The 19,065-nt window shown below is 53.3% G+C and overlaps 20 non-coding genes across 20 annotated transcripts; all 20 read left to right on the plus strand.

Moving 5' to 3' along the window:
• The first annotated feature begins 806 nt into the window (after nucleotides 1–806).
• LOC137068248 (U2 spliceosomal RNA) lies at nucleotides 807–997 on the plus strand. The gene has a single exon (XR_010903945.1). It is a non-coding gene; the product is annotated as a U2 spliceosomal RNA (small nuclear RNA).
• A 466-nt stretch (nucleotides 998–1,463) lies between these two features.
• On the plus strand, nucleotides 1,464–1,627 carry LOC137068241 (U1 spliceosomal RNA). Its single transcript, XR_010903939.1, has one exon. It is a non-coding gene; the product is annotated as a U1 spliceosomal RNA (small nuclear RNA).
• Nucleotides 1,628–2,635: 1,008 nt separating this feature from the next.
• LOC137068249 (U2 spliceosomal RNA) lies at nucleotides 2,636–2,826 on the plus strand. Its single transcript, XR_010903946.1, has one exon. It is a non-coding gene; the product is annotated as a U2 spliceosomal RNA (small nuclear RNA).
• Nucleotides 2,827–3,292: 466 nt separating this feature from the next.
• On the plus strand, nucleotides 3,293–3,456 carry LOC137068253 (U1 spliceosomal RNA). Its single transcript, XR_010903950.1, has one exon. It is a non-coding gene; the product is annotated as a U1 spliceosomal RNA (small nuclear RNA).
• A 1,008-nt stretch (nucleotides 3,457–4,464) lies between these two features.
• On the plus strand, nucleotides 4,465–4,655 carry LOC137068250 (U2 spliceosomal RNA). Its single transcript, XR_010903947.1, has one exon. It is a non-coding gene; the product is annotated as a U2 spliceosomal RNA (small nuclear RNA).
• Nucleotides 4,656–5,121: 466 nt separating this feature from the next.
• LOC137068306 (U1 spliceosomal RNA) lies at nucleotides 5,122–5,285 on the plus strand. The gene has a single exon (XR_010903999.1). It is a non-coding gene; the product is annotated as a U1 spliceosomal RNA (small nuclear RNA).
• Nucleotides 5,286–6,293: 1,008 nt separating this feature from the next.
• On the plus strand, nucleotides 6,294–6,484 carry LOC137068251 (U2 spliceosomal RNA). Its single transcript, XR_010903948.1, has one exon. It is a non-coding gene; the product is annotated as a U2 spliceosomal RNA (small nuclear RNA).
• Nucleotides 6,485–6,950: 466 nt separating this feature from the next.
• LOC137068307 (U1 spliceosomal RNA) lies at nucleotides 6,951–7,114 on the plus strand. The gene has a single exon (XR_010904000.1). It is a non-coding gene; the product is annotated as a U1 spliceosomal RNA (small nuclear RNA).
• Nucleotides 7,115–8,122: 1,008 nt separating this feature from the next.
• LOC137068252 (U2 spliceosomal RNA) lies at nucleotides 8,123–8,313 on the plus strand. The gene has a single exon (XR_010903949.1). It is a non-coding gene; the product is annotated as a U2 spliceosomal RNA (small nuclear RNA).
• Nucleotides 8,314–8,779: 466 nt separating this feature from the next.
• Nucleotides 8,780–8,943, plus strand: LOC137068308 (U1 spliceosomal RNA). The gene has a single exon (XR_010904001.1). It is a non-coding gene; the product is annotated as a U1 spliceosomal RNA (small nuclear RNA).
• A 1,008-nt stretch (nucleotides 8,944–9,951) lies between these two features.
• On the plus strand, nucleotides 9,952–10,142 carry LOC137068254 (U2 spliceosomal RNA). The gene has a single exon (XR_010903951.1). It is a non-coding gene; the product is annotated as a U2 spliceosomal RNA (small nuclear RNA).
• Nucleotides 10,143–10,608: 466 nt separating this feature from the next.
• LOC137068262 (U1 spliceosomal RNA) lies at nucleotides 10,609–10,772 on the plus strand. The gene has a single exon (XR_010903958.1). It is a non-coding gene; the product is annotated as a U1 spliceosomal RNA (small nuclear RNA).
• Nucleotides 10,773–11,780: 1,008 nt separating this feature from the next.
• On the plus strand, nucleotides 11,781–11,971 carry LOC137068255 (U2 spliceosomal RNA). The gene has a single exon (XR_010903952.1). It is a non-coding gene; the product is annotated as a U2 spliceosomal RNA (small nuclear RNA).
• A 466-nt stretch (nucleotides 11,972–12,437) lies between these two features.
• Nucleotides 12,438–12,601, plus strand: LOC137068187 (U1 spliceosomal RNA). Its single transcript, XR_010903889.1, has one exon. It is a non-coding gene; the product is annotated as a U1 spliceosomal RNA (small nuclear RNA).
• A 1,008-nt stretch (nucleotides 12,602–13,609) lies between these two features.
• LOC137068256 (U2 spliceosomal RNA) lies at nucleotides 13,610–13,800 on the plus strand. Its single transcript, XR_010903953.1, has one exon. It is a non-coding gene; the product is annotated as a U2 spliceosomal RNA (small nuclear RNA).
• A 466-nt stretch (nucleotides 13,801–14,266) lies between these two features.
• Nucleotides 14,267–14,430, plus strand: LOC137068188 (U1 spliceosomal RNA). Its single transcript, XR_010903890.1, has one exon. It is a non-coding gene; the product is annotated as a U1 spliceosomal RNA (small nuclear RNA).
• Nucleotides 14,431–15,438: 1,008 nt separating this feature from the next.
• Nucleotides 15,439–15,629, plus strand: LOC137068258 (U2 spliceosomal RNA). The gene has a single exon (XR_010903954.1). It is a non-coding gene; the product is annotated as a U2 spliceosomal RNA (small nuclear RNA).
• A 462-nt stretch (nucleotides 15,630–16,091) lies between these two features.
• On the plus strand, nucleotides 16,092–16,255 carry LOC137068194 (U1 spliceosomal RNA). The gene has a single exon (XR_010903895.1). It is a non-coding gene; the product is annotated as a U1 spliceosomal RNA (small nuclear RNA).
• Nucleotides 16,256–17,263: 1,008 nt separating this feature from the next.
• LOC137068259 (U2 spliceosomal RNA) lies at nucleotides 17,264–17,454 on the plus strand. Its single transcript, XR_010903955.1, has one exon. It is a non-coding gene; the product is annotated as a U2 spliceosomal RNA (small nuclear RNA).
• A 470-nt stretch (nucleotides 17,455–17,924) lies between these two features.
• LOC137068189 (U1 spliceosomal RNA) lies at nucleotides 17,925–18,088 on the plus strand. Its single transcript, XR_010903891.1, has one exon. It is a non-coding gene; the product is annotated as a U1 spliceosomal RNA (small nuclear RNA).
• The last annotated feature ends 977 nt before the right edge of the window (nucleotides 18,089–19,065 follow it).

Raw genomic sequence — 19,065 nt, forward strand, 5'->3', positions numbered from 1 at the left:
GGTTTGCCGAATGTGGTTTTTCCCACAAACTTTGATATTCAACGGACGAGTTGATTGACAGCAGTGGTCCCAAAGGCAAAGTTGTTCGGATGGAGGTTTTCTGTCGTATGGTACGACTGTCTCGTGCGCGTGCTGTGAAAAAGCACGCGACATACGTTCGCCTATAGCCGCTCTCATGTTGTTGCTTTTTCATTTTAAAGCGCCACTAGGTGGCCATTCACCGCGTCCTTTCTCGCCTGACCCCAGACTGAGCCCGTGCACGGGTGTACCGGCTTGGGTGAAATTGTCTCGTTCCGTCCAAGAGCTATAGCCGTTCTAGCAGACCCCGCCTCGCCCAGCCCGTAGGTTTCGGCCTGCCGCCGCCAAGCTGAATCGAAATTCCCACTTTTTTTCCGATCTGGACGGACAGTCAGACTCCAGAGAATCTTTCTGCACTGGTTTGGGCCAGATCGGGCAAAAGACCTAGGACTAGTGTGCAAAAGTAGGTTTTTCACAAAATCCCAAATACCCGAAAATTTCGCCAGCGCAACCTTCGAATCCGAGGCATGCGTCTCGCTCGGCTCGAGCCAAGGATTCCGATGATATAAGACACTTGGTTCTGCGGCGTGCGGTTTGGGAGCTACGAGCCATTTCGTGCCGGGCCCATCGGGGGGCCAGCCTTGGTGATGTTGTAGAGCGAGTGGCTAGTACCATCCCTCAAAGTTTCAGGTCTCTACGACGTAAGGCCTTTGCCAACCCTCCCCCCCTCACCGCTTCCCAGATGGGCGTCGCCTTTGCCGGCTCCCCTGCCGCTGCGTCATTGTGTCATCGCTTCTCGGCCTTTTGGCTAAGATCAAGTGTAGTATCTGTTCTTATCAGTTTAATATCTGATACGTCCCCTATCCGGGGACTGCATATTAAATTGATTTTTGGCACATGGAGCCGGAACCGGGGCTTGCTCCGTCCACTCCACGCATCGACCTGGTATTGCAGTGCCTCCAGGAACGGTGTGCTTCCCCTTTTTGGGGACTGCGAATTGTTGTGACTAATAGAAGAACCAACAACACCACTGGAATTTTGTCAGAGAATACAGAAATACGCAGGAAGCGCATACAGAATGACGATGAGGTGACGCAACGATGACCGTGCCACAGAGAAAGCAGCAAGCTGCGGTCATATGAGCATAGGGAAAAAAGAAGAACAAAAGCGTCGGTTGCCGGCCGGCTGACTCATCACCGTCACAGCACGTTTTTTGATGTCCCTCTTATTTGAGAGTCTTTACCAACGAGCTGACGAGTCGAATCAGGGGTTTGTGTTGGATGGATTAGGGACACCTGATTCAAATCAAGGTCACGCACGCACGCACGCAGCAGTCAAGCAATGGAAGGTGCCCCGTCCTTCCTTTTCTTGGGGGAGGGGAAGGTCACCGTGTTTGAGGATGGCGAAGGGGGATAGGGCGCCTCTGCCTGGAGGCCAGGCAACTCATACTTACCTGGCAGGGGAGACACCATGATCAGGAAGGTGGTTCACCCAGGGTGAGGCTCGGCCATTGCACTCCGGTTGTGCTGACCCCTGCGAATTCCCCAAATGTGGGAATCTCGACTGCATAATTTATGGTAGTGGGGGACTGCGTTCGCGCTCTCCCCTGTACACACTGGTTAAAAGCAGATAGCGTGGAGGGAAAAAGCGTGCGGTTCTTGACGCTTGTGGCGCCGCCCACTGCCCCAAAGGGTGAAGTTGCACCAGTTTTGTTATGTTTCTGTCTCTTTCTGCTGTGTCAGCCAGTGACCCGGAGAGTTCAGAGAACTGAACTGCGTTTGTTTTCATCGAGGTTGTCGAAACCTGCGACCGGTTTGCCGAATGTGGTTTTTCCCACAAACTTTGATATTCAACGGACGAGTTGATTGACAGCAGTGGTCCCAAAGGCAAAGTTGTTCGGATGGAGGTTTTCTGTCGTATGGTACGACTGTCTCGTGCGCGTGCTGTGAAAAAGCACGCGACATACGTTCGCCTATAGCCGCTCTCATGTTGTTGCTTTTTCATTTTAAAGCGCCACTAGGTGGCCATTCACCGCGTCCTTTCTCGCCTGACCCCAGACTGAGCCCGTGCACGGGTGTACCGGCTTGGGTGAAATTGTCTCGTTCCGTCCAAGAGCTATAGCCGTTCTAGCAGACCCCGCCTCGCCCAGCCCGTAGGTTTCGGCCTGCCGCCGCCAAGCTGAATCGAAATTCCCACTTTTTTTCCGATCTGGACGGACAGTCAGACTCCAGAGAATCTTTCTGCACTGGTTTGGGCCAGATCGGGCAAAAGACCTAGGACTAGTGTGCAAAAGTAGGTTTTTCACAAAATCCCAAATACCCGAAAATTTCGCCAGCGCAACCTTCGAATCCGAGGCATGCGTCTCGCTCGGCTCGAGCCAAGGATTCCGATGATATAAGACACTTGGTTCTGCGGCGTGCGGTTTGGGAGCTACGAGCCATTTCGTGCCGGGCCCATCGGGGGGCCAGCCTTGGTGATGTTGTAGAGCGAGTGGCTAGTACCATCCCTCAAAGTTTCAGGTCTCTACGACGTAAGGCCTTTGCCAACCCTCCCCCCCTCACCGCTTCCCAGATGGGCGTCGCCTTTGCCCGCTCCCCTGCCGCTGCGTCATTGTGTCATCGCTTCTCGGCCTTTTGGCTAAGATCAAGTGTAGTATCTGTTCTTATCAGTTTAATATCTGATACGTCCCCTATCCGGGGACTGCATATTAAATTGATTTTTGGCACATGGAGCCGGAACCGGGGCTTGCTCCGTCCACTCCACGCATCGACCTGGTATTGCAGTGCCTCCAGGAACGGTGTGCTTCCCCTTTTTGGGGACTGCGAATTGTTGTGACTAATAGAAGAACCAACAACACCACTGGAATTTTGTCAGAGAATACAGAAATACGCAGGAAGCGCATACAGAATGACGATGAGGTGACGCAACGATGACCGTGCCACAGAGAAAGCAGCAAGCTGCGGTCATATGAGCATAGGGAAAAAAGAAGAACAAAAGCGTCGGTTGCCGGCCGGCTGACTCATCACCGTCACAGCACGTTTTTTGATGTCCCTCTTATTTGAGAGTCTTTACCAACGAGCTGATGAGTCGAATCAGGGGTTTGTGTTGGATGGATTAGGGACACCTGATTCAAATCAAGGTCACGCACGCACGCACGCAGCAGTCAAGCAATGGAAGGTGCCCCGTCCTTCCTTTTCTTGGGGGAGGGGAAGGTCACCGTGTTTGAGGATGGCGAAGGGGGATAGGGCGCCTCTGCCTGGAGGCCAGGCAACTCATACTTACCTGGCAGGGGAGACACCATGATCAGGAAGGTGGTTCACCCAGGGTGAGGCTCGGCCATTGCACTCCGGTTGTGCTGACCCCTGCGAATTCCCCAAATGTGGGAATCTCGACTGCATAATTTATGGTAGTGGGGGACTGCGTTCGCGCTCTCCCCTGTACACACTGGTTAAAAGCAGATAGCGTGGAGGGAAAAAGCGTGCGGTTCTTGACGCTTGTGGCGCCGCCCACTGCCCCAAAGGGTGAAGTTGCACCAGTTTTGTTATGTTTCTGTCTCTTTCTGCTGTGTCAGCCAGTGACCCGGAGAGTTCAGAGAACTGAACTGCGTTTGTTTTCATCGAGGTTGTCGAAACCTGCGACCGGTTTGCCGAATGTGGTTTTTCCCACAAACTTTGATATTCAACGGACGAGTTGATTGACAGCAGTGGTCCCAAAGGCAAAGTTGTTCGGATGGAGGTTTTCTGTCGTATGGTACGACTGTCTCGTGCGCGTGCTGTGAAAAAGCACGCGACATACGTTCGCCTATAGCCGCTCTCATGTTGTTGCTTTTTCATTTTAAAGCGCCACTAGGTGGCCATTCACCGCGTCCTTTCTCGCCTGACCCCAGACTGAGCCCGTGCACGGGTGTACCGGCTTGGGTGAAATTGTCTCGTTCCGTCCAAGAGCTATAGCCGTTCTAGCAGACCCCGCCTCGCCCAGCCCGTAGGTTTCGGCCTGCCGCCGCCAAGCTGAATCGAAATTCCCACTTTTTTTCCGATCTGGACGGACAGTCAGACTCCAGAGAATCTTTCTGCACTGGTTTGGGCCAGATCGGGCAAAAGACCTAGGACTAGTGTGCAAAAGTAGGTTTTTCACAAAATCCCAAATACCCGAAAATTTCGCCAGCGCAACCTTCGAATCCGAGGCATGCGTCTCGCTCGGCTCGAGCCAAGGATTCCGATGATATAAGACACTTGGTTCTGCGGCGTGCGGTTTGGGAGCTACGAGCCATTTCGTGCCGGGCCCATCGGGGGGCCAGCCTTGGTGATGTTGTAGAGCGAGTGGCTAGTACCATCCCTCAAAGTTTCAGGTCTCTACGACGTAAGGCCTTTGCCAACCCTCCCCCCCTCACCGCTTCCCAGATGGGCGTCGCCTTTGCCCGCTCCCCTGCCGCTGCGTCATTGTGTCATCGCTTCTCGGCCTTTTGGCTAAGATCAAGTGTAGTATCTGTTCTTATCAGTTTAATATCTGATACGTCCCCTATCCGGGGACTGCATATTAAATTGATTTTTGGCACATGGAGCCGGAACCGGGGCTTGCTCCGTCCACTCCACGCATCGACCTGGTATTGCAGTGCCTCCAGGAACGGTGTGCTTCCCCTTTTTGGGGACTGCGAATTGTTGTGACTAATAGAAGAACCAACAACACCACTGGAATTTTGTCAGAGAATACAGAAATACGCAGGAAGCGCATACAGAATGACGATGAGGTGACGCAACGATGACCGTGCCACAGAGAAAGCAGCAAGCTGCGGTCATATGAGCATAGGGAAAAAAGAAGAACAAAAGCGTCGGTTGCCGGCCGGCTGACTCATCACCGTCACAGCACGTTTTTTGATGTCCCTCTTATTTGAGAGTCTTTACCAACGAGCTGATGAGTCGAATCAGGGGTTTGTGTTGGATGGATTAGGGACACCTGATTCAAATCAAGGTCACGCACGCACGCACGCAGCAGTCAAGCAATGGAAGGTGCCCCGTCCTTCCTTTTCTTGGGGGAGGGGAAGGTCACCGTGTTTGAGGATGGCGAAGGGGGATAGGGCGCCTCTGCCTGGAGGCCAGGCAACTCATACTTACCTGGCAGGGGAGACACCATGATCAGGAAGGTGGTTCACCCAGGGCGAGGCTCGGCCATTGCACTCCGGTTGTGCTGACCCCTGCGAATTCCCCAAATGTGGGAATCTCGACTGCATAATTTATGGTAGTGGGGGACTGCGTTCGCGCTCTCCCCTGTACACACTGGTTAAAAGCAGATAGCGTGGAGGGAAAAAGCGTGCGGTTCTTGACGCTTGTGGCGCCGCCCACTGCCCCAAAGGGTGAAGTTGCACCAGTTTTGTTATGTTTCTGTCTCTTTCTGCTGTGTCAGCCAGTGACCCGGAGAGTTCAGAGAACTGAACTGCGTTTGTTTTCATCGAGGTTGTCGAAACCTGCGACCGGTTTGCCGAATGTGGTTTTTCCCACAAACTTTGATATTCAACGGACGAGTTGATTGACAGCAGTGGTCCCAAAGGCAAAGTTGTTCGGATGGAGGTTTTCTGTCGTATGGTACGACTGTCTCGTGCGCGTGCTGTGAAAAAGCACGCGACATACGTTCGCCTATAGCCGCTCTCATGTTGTTGCTTTTTCATTTTAAAGCGCCACTAGGTGGCCATTCACCGCGTCCTTTCTCGCCTGACCCCAGACTGAGCCCGTGCACGGGTGTACCGGCTTGGGTGAAATTGTCTCGTTCCGTCCAAGAGCTATAGCCGTTCTAGCAGACCCCGCCTCGCCCAGCCCGTAGGTTTCGGCCTGCCGCCGCCAAGCTGAATCGAAATTCCCACTTTTTTTCCGATCTGGACGGACAGTCAGACTCCAGAGAATCTTTCTGCACTGGTTTGGGCCAGATCGGGCAAAAGACCTAGGACTAGTGTGCAAAAGTAGGTTTTTCACAAAATCCCAAATACCCGAAAATTTCGCCAGCGCAACCTTCGAATCCGAGGCATGCGTCTCGCTCGGCTCGAGCCAAGGATTCCGATGATATAAGACACTTGGTTCTGCGGCGTGCGGTTTGGGAGCTACGAGCCATTTCGTGCCGGGCCCATCGGGGGGCCAGCCTTGGTGATGTTGTAGAGCGAGTGGCTAGTACCATCCCTCAAAGTTTCAGGTCTCTACGACGTAAGGCCTTTGCCAACCCTCCCCCCCTCACCGCTTCCCAGATGGGCGTCGCCTTTGCCGGCTCCCCTGCCGCTGCGTCATTGTGTCATCGCTTCTCGGCCTTTTGGCTAAGATCAAGTGTAGTATCTGTTCTTATCAGTTTAATATCTGATACGTCCCCTATCCGGGGACTGCATATTAAATTGATTTTTGGCACATGGAGCCGGAACCGGGGCTTGCTCCGTCCACTCCACGCATCGACCTGGTATTGCAGTGCCTCCAGGAACGGTGTGCTTCCCCTTTTTGGGGACTGCGAATTGTTGTGACTAATAGAAGAACCAACAACACCACTGGAATTTTGTCAGAGAATACAGAAATACGCAGGAAGCGCATACAGAATGACGATGAGGTGACGCAACGATGACCGTGCCACAGAGAAAGCAGCAAGCTGCGGTCATATGAGCATAGGGAAAAAAGAAGAACAAAAGCGTCGGTTGCCGGCCGGCTGACTCATCACCGTCACAGCACGTTTTTTGATGTCCCTCTTACTTGAGAGTCTTTACCAACGAGCTGATGAGTCGAATCAGGGGTTTGTGTTGGATGGATTAGGGACACCTGATTCAAATCAAGGTCACGCACGCACGCACGCAGCAGTCAAGCAATGGAAGGTGCCCCGTCCTTCCTTTTCTTGGGGGAGGGGAAGGTCACCGTGTTTGAGGATGGCGAAGGGGGATAGGGCGCCTCTGCCTGGAGGCCAGGCAACTCATACTTACCTGGCAGGGGAGACACCATGATCAGGAAGGTGGTTCACCCAGGGCGAGGCTCGGCCATTGCACTCCGGTTGTGCTGACCCCTGCGAATTCCCCAAATGTGGGAATCTCGACTGCATAATTTATGGTAGTGGGGGACTGCGTTCGCGCTCTCCCCTGTACACACTGGTTAAAAGCAGATAGCGTGGAGGGAAAAAGCGTGCGGTTCTTGACGCTTGTGGCGCCGCCCACTGCCCCAAAGGGTGAAGTTGCACCAGTTTTGTTATGTTTCTGTCTCTTTCTGCTGTGTCAGCCAGTGACCCGGAGAGTTCAGAGAACTGAACTGCGTTTGTTTTCATCGAGGTTGTCGAAACCTGCGACCGGTTTGCCGAATGTGGTTTTTCCCACAAACTTTGATATTCAACGGACGAGTTGATTGACAGCAGTGGTCCCAAAGGCAAAGTTGTTCGGATGGAGGTTTTCTGTCGTATGGTACGACTGTCTCGTGCGCGTGCTGTGAAAAAGCACGCGACATACGTTCGCCTATAGCCGCTCTCATGTTGTTGCTTTTTCATTTTAAAGCGCCACTAGGTGGCCATTCACCGCGTCCTTTCTCGCCTGACCCCAGACTGAGCCCGTGCACGGGTGTACCGGCTTGGGTGAAATTGTCTCGTTCCGTCCAAGAGCTATAGCCGTTCTAGCAGACCCCGCCTCGCCCAGCCCGTAGGTTTCGGCCTGCCGCCGCCAAGCTGAATCGAAATTCCCACTTTTTTTCCGATCTGGACGGACAGTCAGACTCCAGAGAATCTTTCTGCACTGGTTTGGGCCAGATCGGGCAAAAGACCTAGGACTAGTGTGCAAAAGTAGGTTTTTCACAAAATCCCAAATACCCGAAAATTTCGCCAGCGCAACCTTCGAATCCGAGGCATGCGTCTCGCTCGGCTCGAGCCAAGGATTCCGATGATATAAGACACTTGGTTCTGCGGCGTGCGGTTTGGGAGCTACGAGCCATTTCGTGCCGGGCCCATCGGGGGGCCAGCCTTGGTGATGTTGTAGAGCGAGTGGCTAGTACCATCCCTCAAAGTTTCAGGTCTCTACGACGTAAGGCCTTTGCCAACCCTCCCCCCCTCACCGCTTCCCAGATGGGCGTCGCCTTTGCCCGCTCCCCTGCCGCTGCGTCATTGTGTCATCGCTTCTCGGCCTTTTGGCTAAGATCAAGTGTAGTATCTGTTCTTATCAGTTTAATATCTGATACGTCCCCTATCCGGGGACTGCATATTAAATTGATTTTTGGCACATGGAGCCGGAACCGGGGCTTGCTCCGTCCACTCCACGCATCGACCTGGTATTGCAGTGCCTCCAGGAACGGTGTGCTTCCCCTTTTTGGGGACTGCGAATTGTTGTGACTAATAGAAGAACCAACAACACCACTGGAATTTTGTCAGAGAATACAGAAATACGCAGGAAGCGCATACAGAATGACGATGAGGTGACGCAACGATGACCGTGCCACAGAGAAAGCAGCAAGCTGCGGTCATATGAGCATAGGGAAAAAAGAAGAACAAAAGCGTCGGTTGCCGGCCGGCTGACTCATCACCGTCACAGCACGTTTTTTGATGTCCCTCTTATTTGAGAGTCTTTACCAACGAGCTGATGAGTCGAATCAGGGGTTTGTGTTGGATGGATTAGGGACACCTGATTCAAATCAAGGTCACGCACGCACGCACGCAGCAGTCAAGCAATGGAAGGTGCCCCGTCCTTCCTTTTCTTGGGGGAGGGGAAGGTCACCGTGTTTGAGGATGGCGAAGGGGGATAGGGCGCCTCTGCCTGGAGGCCAGGCAACTCATACTTACCTGGCAGGGGAGACACCATGATCAGGAAGGTGGTTCACCCAGGGCGAGGCTCGGCCATTGCACTCCGGTTGTGCTGACCCCTGCGAATTCCCCAAATGTGGGAATCTCGACTGCATAATTTATGGTAGTGGGGGACTGCGTTCGCGCTCTCCCCTGTACACACTGGTTAAAAGCAGATAGCGTGGAGGGAAAAAGCGTGCGGTTCTTGACGCTTGTGGCGCCGCCCACTGCCCCAAAGGGTGAAGTTGCACCAGTTTTGTTATGTTTCTGTCTCTTTCTGCTGTGTCAGCCAGTGACCCGGAGAGTTCAGAGAACTGAACTGCGTTTGTTTTCATCGAGGTTGTCGAAACCTGCGACCGGTTTGCCGAATGTGGTTTTTCCCACAAACTTTGATATTCAACGGACGAGTTGATTGACAGCAGTGGTCCCAAAGGCAAAGTTGTTCGGATGGAGGTTTTCTGTCGTATGGTACGACTGTCTCGTGCGCGTGCTGTGAAAAAGCACGCGACATACGTTCGCCTATAGCCGCTCTCATGTTGTTGCTTTTTCATTTTAAAGCGCCACTAGGTGGCCATTCACCGCGTCCTTTCTCGCCTGACCCCAGACTGAGCCCGTGCACGGGTGTACCGGCTTGGGTGAAATTGTCTCGTTCCGTCCAAGAGCTATAGCCGTTCTAGCAGACCCCGCCTCGCCCAGCCCGTAGGTTTCGGCCTGCCGCCGCCAAGCTGAATCGAAATTCCCACTTTTTTTCCGATCTGGACGGACAGTCAGACTCCAGAGAATCTTTCTGCACTGGTTTGGGCCAGATCGGGCAAAAGACCTAGGACTAGTGTGCAAAAGTAGGTTTTTCACAAAATCCCAAATACCCGAAAATTTCGCCAGCGCAACCTTCGAATCCGAGGCATGCGTCTCGCTCGGCTCGAGCCAAGGATTCCGATGATATAAGACACTTGGTTCTGCGGCGTGCGGTTTGGGAGCTACGAGCCATTTCGTGCCGGGCCCATCGGGGGGCCAGCCTTGGTGATGTTGTAGAGCGAGTGGCTAGTACCATCCCTCAAAGTTTCAGGTCTCTACGACGTAAGGCCTTTGCCAACCCTCCCCCCCTCACCGCTTCCCAGATGGGCGTCGCCTTTGCCGGCTCCCCTGCCGCTGCGTCATTGTGTCATCGCTTCTCGGCCTTTTGGCTAAGATCAAGTGTAGTATCTGTTCTTATCAGTTTAATATCTGATACGTCCCCTATCCGGGGACTGCATATTAAATTGATTTTTGGCACATGGAGCCGGAACCGGGGCTTGCTCCGTCCACTCCACGCATCGACCTGGTATTGCAGTGCCTCCAGGAACGGTGTGCTTCCCCTTTTTGGGGACTGCGAATTGTTGTGACTAATAGAAGAACCAACAACACCACTGGAATTTTGTCAGAGAATACAGAAATACGCAGGAAGCGCATACAGAATGACGATGAGGTGACGCAACGATGACCGTGCCACAGAGAAAGCAGCAAGCTGCGGTCATATGAGCATAGGGAAAAAAGAAGAACAAAAGCGTCGGTTGCCGGCCGGCTGACTCATCACCGTCACAGCACGTTTTTTGATGTCCCTCTTATTTGAGAGTCTTTACCAACGAGCTGACGAGTCGAATCAGGGGTTTGTGTTGGATGGATTAGGGACACCTGATTCAAATCAAGGTCACGCACGCACGCACGCAGCAGTCAAGCAATGGAAGGTGCCCCGTCCTTCCTTTTCTTGGGGGAGGGGAAGGTCACCGTGTTTGAGGATGGCGAAGGGGGATAGGGCGCCTCTGCCTGGAGGCCAGGCAACTCATACTTACCTGGCAGGGGAGACACCATGATCAGGAAGGTGGTTCACCCAGGGTGAGGCTCGGCCATTGCACTCCGGTTGTGCTGACCCCTGCGAATTCCCCAAATGTGGGAATCTCGACTGCATAATTTATGGTAGTGGGGGACTGCGTTCGCGCTCTCCCCTGTACACACTGGTTAAAAGCAGATAGCGTGGAGGGAAAAAGCGTGCGGTTCTTGACGCTTGTGGCGCCGCCCACTGCCCCAAAGGGTGAAGTTGCACCAGTTTTGTTATGTTTCTGTCTCTTTCTGCTGTGTCAGCCAGTGACCCGGAGAGTTCAGAGAACTGAACTGCGTTTGTTTTCATCGAGGTTGTCGAAACCTGCGACCGGTTTGCCGAATGTGGTTTTTCCCACAAACTTTGATATTCAACGGACGAGTTGATTGACAGCAGTGGTCCCAAAGGCAAAGTTGTTCGGATGGAGGTTTTCTGTCGTATGGTACGACTGTCTCGTGCGCGTGCTGTGAAAAAGCACGCGACATACGTTCGCCTATAGCCGCTCTCATGTTGTTGCTTTTTCATTTTAAAGCGCCACTAGGTGGCCATTCACCGCGTCCTTTCTCGCCTGACCCCAGACTGAGCCCGTGCACGGGTGTACCGGCTTGGGTGAAATTGTCTCGTTCCGTCCAAGAGCTATAGCCGTTCTAGCAGACCCCGCCTCGCCCAGCCCGTAGGTTTCGGCCTGCCGCCGCCAAGCTGAATCGAAATTCCCACTTTTTTTCCGATCTGGACGGACAGTCAGACTCCAGAGAATCTTTCTGCACTGGTTTGGGCCAGATCGGGCAAAAGACCTAGGACTAGTGTGCAAAAGTAGGTTTTTCACAAAATCCCAAATACCCGAAAATTTCGCCAGCGCAACCTTCGAATCCGAGGCATGCGTCTCGCTCGGCTCGAGCCAAGGATTCCGATGATATAAGACACTTGGTTCTGCGGCGTGCGGTTTGGGAGCTACGAGCCATTTCGTGCCGGGCCCATCGGGGGGCCAGCCTTGGTGATGTTGTAGAGCGAGTGGCTAGTACCATCCCTCAAAGTTTCAGGTCTCTACGACGTAAGGCCTTTGCCAACCCTCCCCCCCTCACCGCTTCCCAGATGGGCGTCGCCTTTGCCCGCTCCCCTGCCGCTGCGTCATTGTGTCATCGCTTCTCGGCCTTTTGGCTAAGATCAAGTGTAGTATCTGTTCTTATCAGTTTAATATCTGATACGTCCCCTATCCGGGGACTGCATATTAAATTGATTTTTGGCACATGGAGCCGGAACCGGGGCTTGCTCCGTCCACTCCACGCATCGACCTGGTATTGCAGTGCCTCCAGGAACGGTGTGCTTCCCCTTTTTGGGGACTGCGAATTGTTGTGACTAATAGAAGAACCAACAACACCACTGGAATTTTGTCAGAGAATACAGAAATACGCAGGAAGCGCATACAGAATGACGATGAGGTGACGCAACGATGACCGTGCCACAGAGAAAGCAGCAAGCTGCGGTCATATGAGCATAGGGAAAAAAGAAGAACAAAAGCGTCGGTTGCCGGCCGGCTGACTCATCACCGTCACAGCACGTTTTTTGATGTCCCTCTTATTTGAGAGTCTTTACCAACGAGCTGATGAGTCGAATCAGGGGTTTGTGTTGGATGGATTAGGGACACCTGATTCAAATCAAGGTCACGCACGCACGCACGCAGCAGTCAAGCAATGGAAGGTGCCCCGTCCTTCCTTTTCTTGGGGGAGGGGAAGGTCACCGTGTTTGAGGATGGCGAAGGGGGATAGGGCGCCTCTGCCTGGAGGCCAGGCAACTCATACTTACCTGGCAGGGGAGACACCATGATCAGGAAGGTGGTTCACCCAGGGCGAGGCTCGGCCATTGCACTCCGGTTGTGCTGACCCCTGCGAATTCCCCAAATGTGGGAATCTCGACTGCATAATTTATGGTAGTGGGGGACTGCGTTCGCGCTCTCCCCTGTACACACTGGTTAAAAGCAGATAGCGTGGAGGGAAAAAGCGTGCGGTTCTTGACGCTTGTGGCGCCGCCCACTGCCCCAAAGGGTGAAGTTGCACCAGTTTTGTTATGTTTCTGTCTCTTTCTGCTGTGTCAGCCAGTGACCCGGAGAGTTCAGAGAACTGAACTGCGTTTGTTTTCATCGAGGTTGTCGAAACCTGCGACCGGTTTGCCGAATGTGGTTTTTCCCACAAACTTTGATATTCAACGGACGAGTTGATTGACAGCAGTGGTCCCAAAGGCAAAGTTGTTCGGATGGAGGTTTTCTGTCGTATGGTACGACTGTCTCGTGCGCGTGCTGTGAAAAAGCACGCGACATACGTTCGCCTATAGCCGCTCTCATGTTGTTGCTTTTTCATTTTAAAGCGCCACTAGGTGGCCATTCACCGCGTCCTTTCTCGCCTGACCCCAGACTGAGCCCGTGCACGGGTGTACCGGCTTGGGTGAAATTGTCTCGTTCCGTCCAAGAGCTATAGCCGTTCTAGCAGACCCCGCCTCGCCCAGCCCGTAGGTTTCGGCCTGCCGCCGCCAAGCTGAATCGAAATTCCCACTTTTTTTCCGATCTGGACGGACAGTCAGACTCCAGAGAATCTTTCTGCACTGGTTTGGGCCAGATCGGGCAAAAGACCTAGGACTAGTGTGCAAAAGTAGGTTTTTCACAAAATCCCAAATACCCGAAAATTTCGCCAGCGCAACCTTCGAATCCGAGGCATGCGTCTCGCTCGGCTCGAGCCAAGGATTCCGATGATATAAGACACTTGGTTCTGCGGCGTGCGGTTTGGGAGCTACGAGCCATTTCGTGCCGGGCCCATCGGGGGGCCAGCCTTGGTGATGTTGTAGAGCGAGTGGCTAGTACCATCCCTCAAAGTTTCAGGTCTCTACGACGTAAGGCCTTTGCCAACCCTCCCCCCCTCACCGCTTCCCAGATGGGCGTCGCCTTTGCCGGCTCCCCTGCCGCTGCGTCATTGTGTCATCGCTTCTCGGCCTTTTGGCTAAGATCAAGTGTAGTATCTGTTCTTATCAGTTTAATATCTGATACGTCCCCTATCCGGGGACTGCATATTAAATTGATTTTTGGCACATGGAGCCGGAACCGGGGCTTGCTCCGTCCACTCCACGCATCGACCTGGTATTGCAGTGCCTCCAGGAACGGTGTGCTTCCCCTTTTTGGGGACTGCGAATTGTTGTGACTAATAGAAGAACCAACAACACCACTGGAATTTTGTCAGAGAATACAGAAATACGCAGGAAGCGCATACAGAATGACGATGAGGTGACGCAACGATGACCGTGCCACAGAGAAAGCAGCAAGCTGCGGTCATATGAGCATAGGGAAAAAAGAAGAACAAAAGCGTCGGTTGCCGGCCGGCTGACTCATCACCGTCACAGCACGTTTTTTGATGTCCCTCTTATTTGAGAGTCTTTACCAACGAGCTGATGAGTCGAATCAGGGGTTTGTGTTGGATGGATTAGGGACACCTGATTCAAATCAAGGTCACGCACGCACGCACGCAGCAGTCAAGCAATGGAAGGTGCCCCGTCCTTCCTTTTCTTGGGGGAGGGGAAGGTCACCGTGTTTGAGGATGGCGAAGGGGGATAGGGCGCCTCTGCCTGGAGGCCAGGCAACTCATACTTACCTGGCAGGGGAGACACCATGATCAGGAAGGTGGTTCACCCAGGGCGAGGCTCGGCCATTGCACTCCGGTTGTGCTGACCCCTGCGAATTCCCCAAATGTGGGAATCTCGACTGCATAATTTATGGTAGTGGGGGACTGCGTTCGCGCTCTCCCCTGTACACACTGGTTAAAAGCAGATAGCGTGGAGGGAAAAAGCGTGCGGTTCTTGACGCTTGTGGCGCCGCCCACTGCCCCAAAGGGTGAAGTTGCACCAGTTTTGTTATGTTTCTGTCTCTTTCTGCTGTGTCAGCCAGTGACCCGGAGAGTTCAGAGAACTGAACTGCGTTTGTTTTCATCGAGGTTGTCGAAACCTGCGACCGGTTTGCCGAATGTGGTTTTTCCCACAAACTTTGATATTCAACGGACGAGTTGATTGACAGCAGTGGTCCCAAAGGCAAAGTTGTTCGGATGGAGGTTTTCTGTCGTATGGTACGACTGTCTCGTGCGCGTGCTGTGAAAAAGCACGCGACATACGTTCGCCTATAGCCGCTCTCATGTTGTTGCTTTTTCATTTTAAAGCGCCACTAGGTGGCCATTCACCGCGTCCTTTCTCGCCTGACCCCAGACTGAGCCCGTGCACGGGTGTACCGGCTTGGGTGAAATTGTCTCGTTCCGTCCAAGAGCTATAGCCGTTCTAGCAGACCCCGCCTCGCCCAGCCCGTAGGTTTCGGCCTGCCGCCGCCAAGCTGAATCGAAATTCCCACTTTTTTTCCGATCTGGACGGACAGTCAGACTCCAGAGAATCTTTCTGCACTGGTTTGGGCCAGATCGGGCAAAAGACCTAGGACTAGTGTGCAAAAGTAGGTTTTTCACAAAATCCCAAATACCCGAAAATTTCGCCAGCGCAACCTTCGAATCCGAGGCATGCGTCTCGCTCGGCTCGAGCCAAGGATTCCGATGATATAAGACACTTGGTTCTGCGGCGTGCGGTTTGGGAGCTACGAGCCATTTCGTGCCGGGCCCATCGGGGGGCCAGCCTTGGTGATGTTGTAGAGCGAGTGGCTAGTACCATCCCTCAAAGTTTCAGGTCTCTACGACGTAAGGCCTTTGCCAACCCTCCCCCCCTCACCGCTTCCCAGATGGGCGTCGCCTTTGCCGGCTCCCCTGCCGCTGCGTCATTGTGTCATCGCTTCTCGGCCTTTTGGCTAAGATCAAGTGTAGTATCTGTTCTTATCAGTTTAATATCTGATACGTCCCCTATCCGGGGACTGCATATTAAATTGATTTTTGGCACATGGAGCCGGAACCGGGGCTTGCTCCGTCCACTCCACGCATCGACCTGGTATTGCAGTGCCTCCAGGAACGGTGTGCTTCCCCTTTTTGGGGACTGCGAATTGTTGTGACTAATAGAAGAACCAACAACACCACTGGAATTTTGTCAGAGAATACAGAAATACGCAGGAAGCGCATACAGAATGACGATGAGGTGACGCAACGATGACCGTGCCACAGAGAAAGCAGCAAGCTGCGGTCATATGAGCATAGGGAAAAAAGAAGAACAAAAGCGTCGGTTGCCGGCCGGCTGACTCATCACCGTCACAGCACGTTTTTTGATGTCCCTCTTATTTGAGAGTCTTTACCAACGAGCTGATGAGTCGAATCAGGGGTTTGTGTTGGATGGATTAGGGACACCTGATTCAAATCAAGGTCACGCACGCACGCAGCAGTCAAGCAATGGAAGGTGCCCCGTCCTTCCTTTTCTTGGGGGAGGGGAAGGTCACCGTGTTTGAGGATGGCGAAGGGGGATAGGGGGCCTCTGCCTGGAGGCCAGGCAACTCATACTTACCTGGCAGGGGAGACACCATGATCAGGAAGGTGGTTCACCCAGGGCGAGGCTCGGCCATTGCACTCCAGTTGTGCTGACCCCTGCGAATTCCCCAAATGTGGGAATCTCGACTGCATAATTTATGGTAGTGGGGGACTGCGTTCGCGCTCTCCCCTGTACACACTGGTTAAAAGCAGATAGCGTGGAGGGAAAAAGCGTGCGGTTCTTGACGCTTGTGGCGCCGCCCACTGCCCCAAAGGGTGAAGTTGCACCAGTTTTGTTATGTTTCTGTCTCTTTCTGCTGTGTCAGCCAGTGACCCGGAGAGTTCAGAGAACTGAACTGCGTTTGTTTTCATCGAGGTTGTCGAAACCTGCGACCGGTTTGCCGAATGTGGTTTTTCCCACAAACTTTGATATTCAACGGACGAGTTGATTGACAGCAGTGGTCCCAAAGGCAAAGTTGTTCGGATGGAGGTTTTCTGTCGTATGGTACGACTGTCTCGTGAGCGTGCTGTGAAAAAGCACGCGACATACGTTCGCCTATAGCCGCTCTCATGTTGTTGCTTTTTCATTTTAAAGCGCCACTAGGTGGCCATTCACCGCGTCCTTTCTCGCCTGACCCCAGACTGAGCCCGTGCACGGGTGTACCGGCTTGGGTGAAATTGTCTCGTTCCGTCCAAGAGCTATAGCCGTTCTAGCAGACCCCGCCTCGCCCAGCCCGTAGGTTTCGGCCTGCCGCCGCCAAGCTGAATCGAAATTCCCACTTTTTTTCCGATCTGGACGGACAGTCAGACTCCAGAGAATCTTTCTGCACTGGTTTGGGCCAGATCGGGCAAAAGACCTAGGACTAGTGTGCAAAAGTAGGTTTTTCACAAAATCCCAAATACCCGAAAATTTCGCCAGCGCAACCTTCGAATCCGAGGCATGCGTCTCGCTCGGCTCGAGCCAAGGATTCCGATGATATAAGACACTTGGTTCTGCGGCGTGCGGTTTGGGAGCTACGAGCCATTTCGTGCCGGGCCCATCGGGGGGCCAGCCTTGGTGATGTTGTAGAGCGAGTGGCTAGTACCATCCCTCAAAGTTTCAGGTCTCTACGACGTAAGGCCTTTGCCAACCCTCCCCCCCTCACCGCTTCCCAGATGGGCGTCGCCTTTGCCGGCTCCCCTGCCGCTGCGTCATTGTGTCATCGCTTCTCGGCCTTTTGGCTAAGATCAAGTGTAGTATCTGTTCTTATCAGTTTAATATCTGATACGTCCCCTATCCGGGGACTGCATATTAAATTGATTTTTGGCACATGGAGCCGGAACCGGGGCTTGCTCCGTCCACTCCACGCATCGACCTGGTATTGCAGTGCCTCCAGGAACGGTGTGCTTCCCCTTTTTGGGGACTGCGAATTGTTGTGACTAATAGAAGAACCAACAACACCACTGGAATTTTTTTTGTCAGAGAATACAGAAATACGCAGGAAGCGCATACAGAATGACGATGAGGTGACGCAACGATGACCGTGCCACAGAGAAAGCAGCAAGCTGCGGTCATATGAGCATAGGGAAAAAAGAAGAACAAAAGCGTCGGTTGCCGGCCGGCTGACTCATCACCGTCACAGCACGTTTTTTGATGTCCCTCTTATTTGAGAGTCTTTACCAACGAGCTGATGAGTCGAATCAGGGGTTTGTGTTGGATGGATTAGGGACACCTGATTCAAATCAAGGTCACGCACGCACGCACGCAGCAGTCAAGCAATGGAAGGTGCCCCGTCCTTCCTTTTCTTGGGGGAGGGGAAGGTCACCGTGTTTGAGGATGGCGAAGGGGGATAGGGCGCCTCTGCCTGGAGGCCAGGCAACTCATACTTACCTGGCAGGGGAGACACCATGATCAGGAAGGTGGTTCACCCAGGGCGAGGCTCGGCCATTGCACTCCGGTTGTGCTGACCCCTGCGAATTCCCCAAATGTGGGAATCTCGACTGCATAATTTATGGTAGTGGGGGACTGCGTTCGCGCTCTCCCCTGTACACACTGGTTAAAAGCAGATAGCGTGGAGGGAAAAAGCGTGCGGTTCTTGACGCTTGTGGCGCCGCCCACTGCCCCAAAGGGTGAAGTTGCACCAGTTTTGTTATGTTTCTGTCTCTTTCTGCTGTGTCAGCCAGTGACCCGGAGAGTTCAGAGAACTGAACTGCGTTTGTTTTCATCGAGGTTGTCGAAACCTGCGACCGGTTTGCCGAATGTGGTTTTTCCCACAAACTTTGATATTCAACGGACGAGTTGATTGACAGCAGTGGTCCCAAAGGCAAAGTTGTTCGGATGGAGGTTTTCTGTCGTATGGTACGACTGTCTCGTGCGCGTGCTGTGAAAAAGCACGCGACATACGTTCGCCTATAGCCGCTCTCATGTTGTTGCTTTTTCATTTTAAAGCGCCACTAGGTGGCCATTCACCGCGTCCTTTCTCGCCTGACCCCAGACTGAGCCCGTGCACGGGTGTACCGGCTTGGGTGAAATTGTCTCGTTCCGTCCAAGAGCTATAGCCGTTCTAGCAGACCCCGCCTCGCCCAGCCCGTAGGTTTCGGCCTGCCGCCGCCAAGCTGAATCGAAATTCCCACTTTTTTTCCGATCTGGACGGACAGTCAGACTCCAGAGAATCTTTCTGCACTGGTTTGGGCCAGATCGGGCAAAAGACCTAGGACTAGTGTGCAAAAGTAGGTTTTTCACAAAATCCCAAATACCCGAAAATTTCGCCAGCGCAACCTTCGAATCCGAGGCATGCGTCTCGCTCGGCTCGAGCCAAGGATTCCGATGATATAAGACACTTGGTTCTGCGGCGTGCGGTTTGGGAGCTACGAGCCATTTCGTGCCGGGCCCATCGGGGGGCCAGCCTTGGTGATGTTGTAGAGCGAGTGGCTAGTACCATCCCTCAAAGTTTCAGGTCTCTACGACGTAAGGCCTTTGCCAACCCTCCCCCCCTCACCGCTTCCCAGATGGGCGTCGCCTTT

Source organism: Pseudorasbora parva, unplaced genomic scaffold (genome assembly GCF_024679245.1).
Source record: "Pseudorasbora parva isolate DD20220531a unplaced genomic scaffold, ASM2467924v1 scaffold_61, whole genome shotgun sequence".
Taxonomy (NCBI): Eukaryota; Metazoa; Chordata; class Actinopteri; order Cypriniformes; family Gobionidae; genus Pseudorasbora; species Pseudorasbora parva.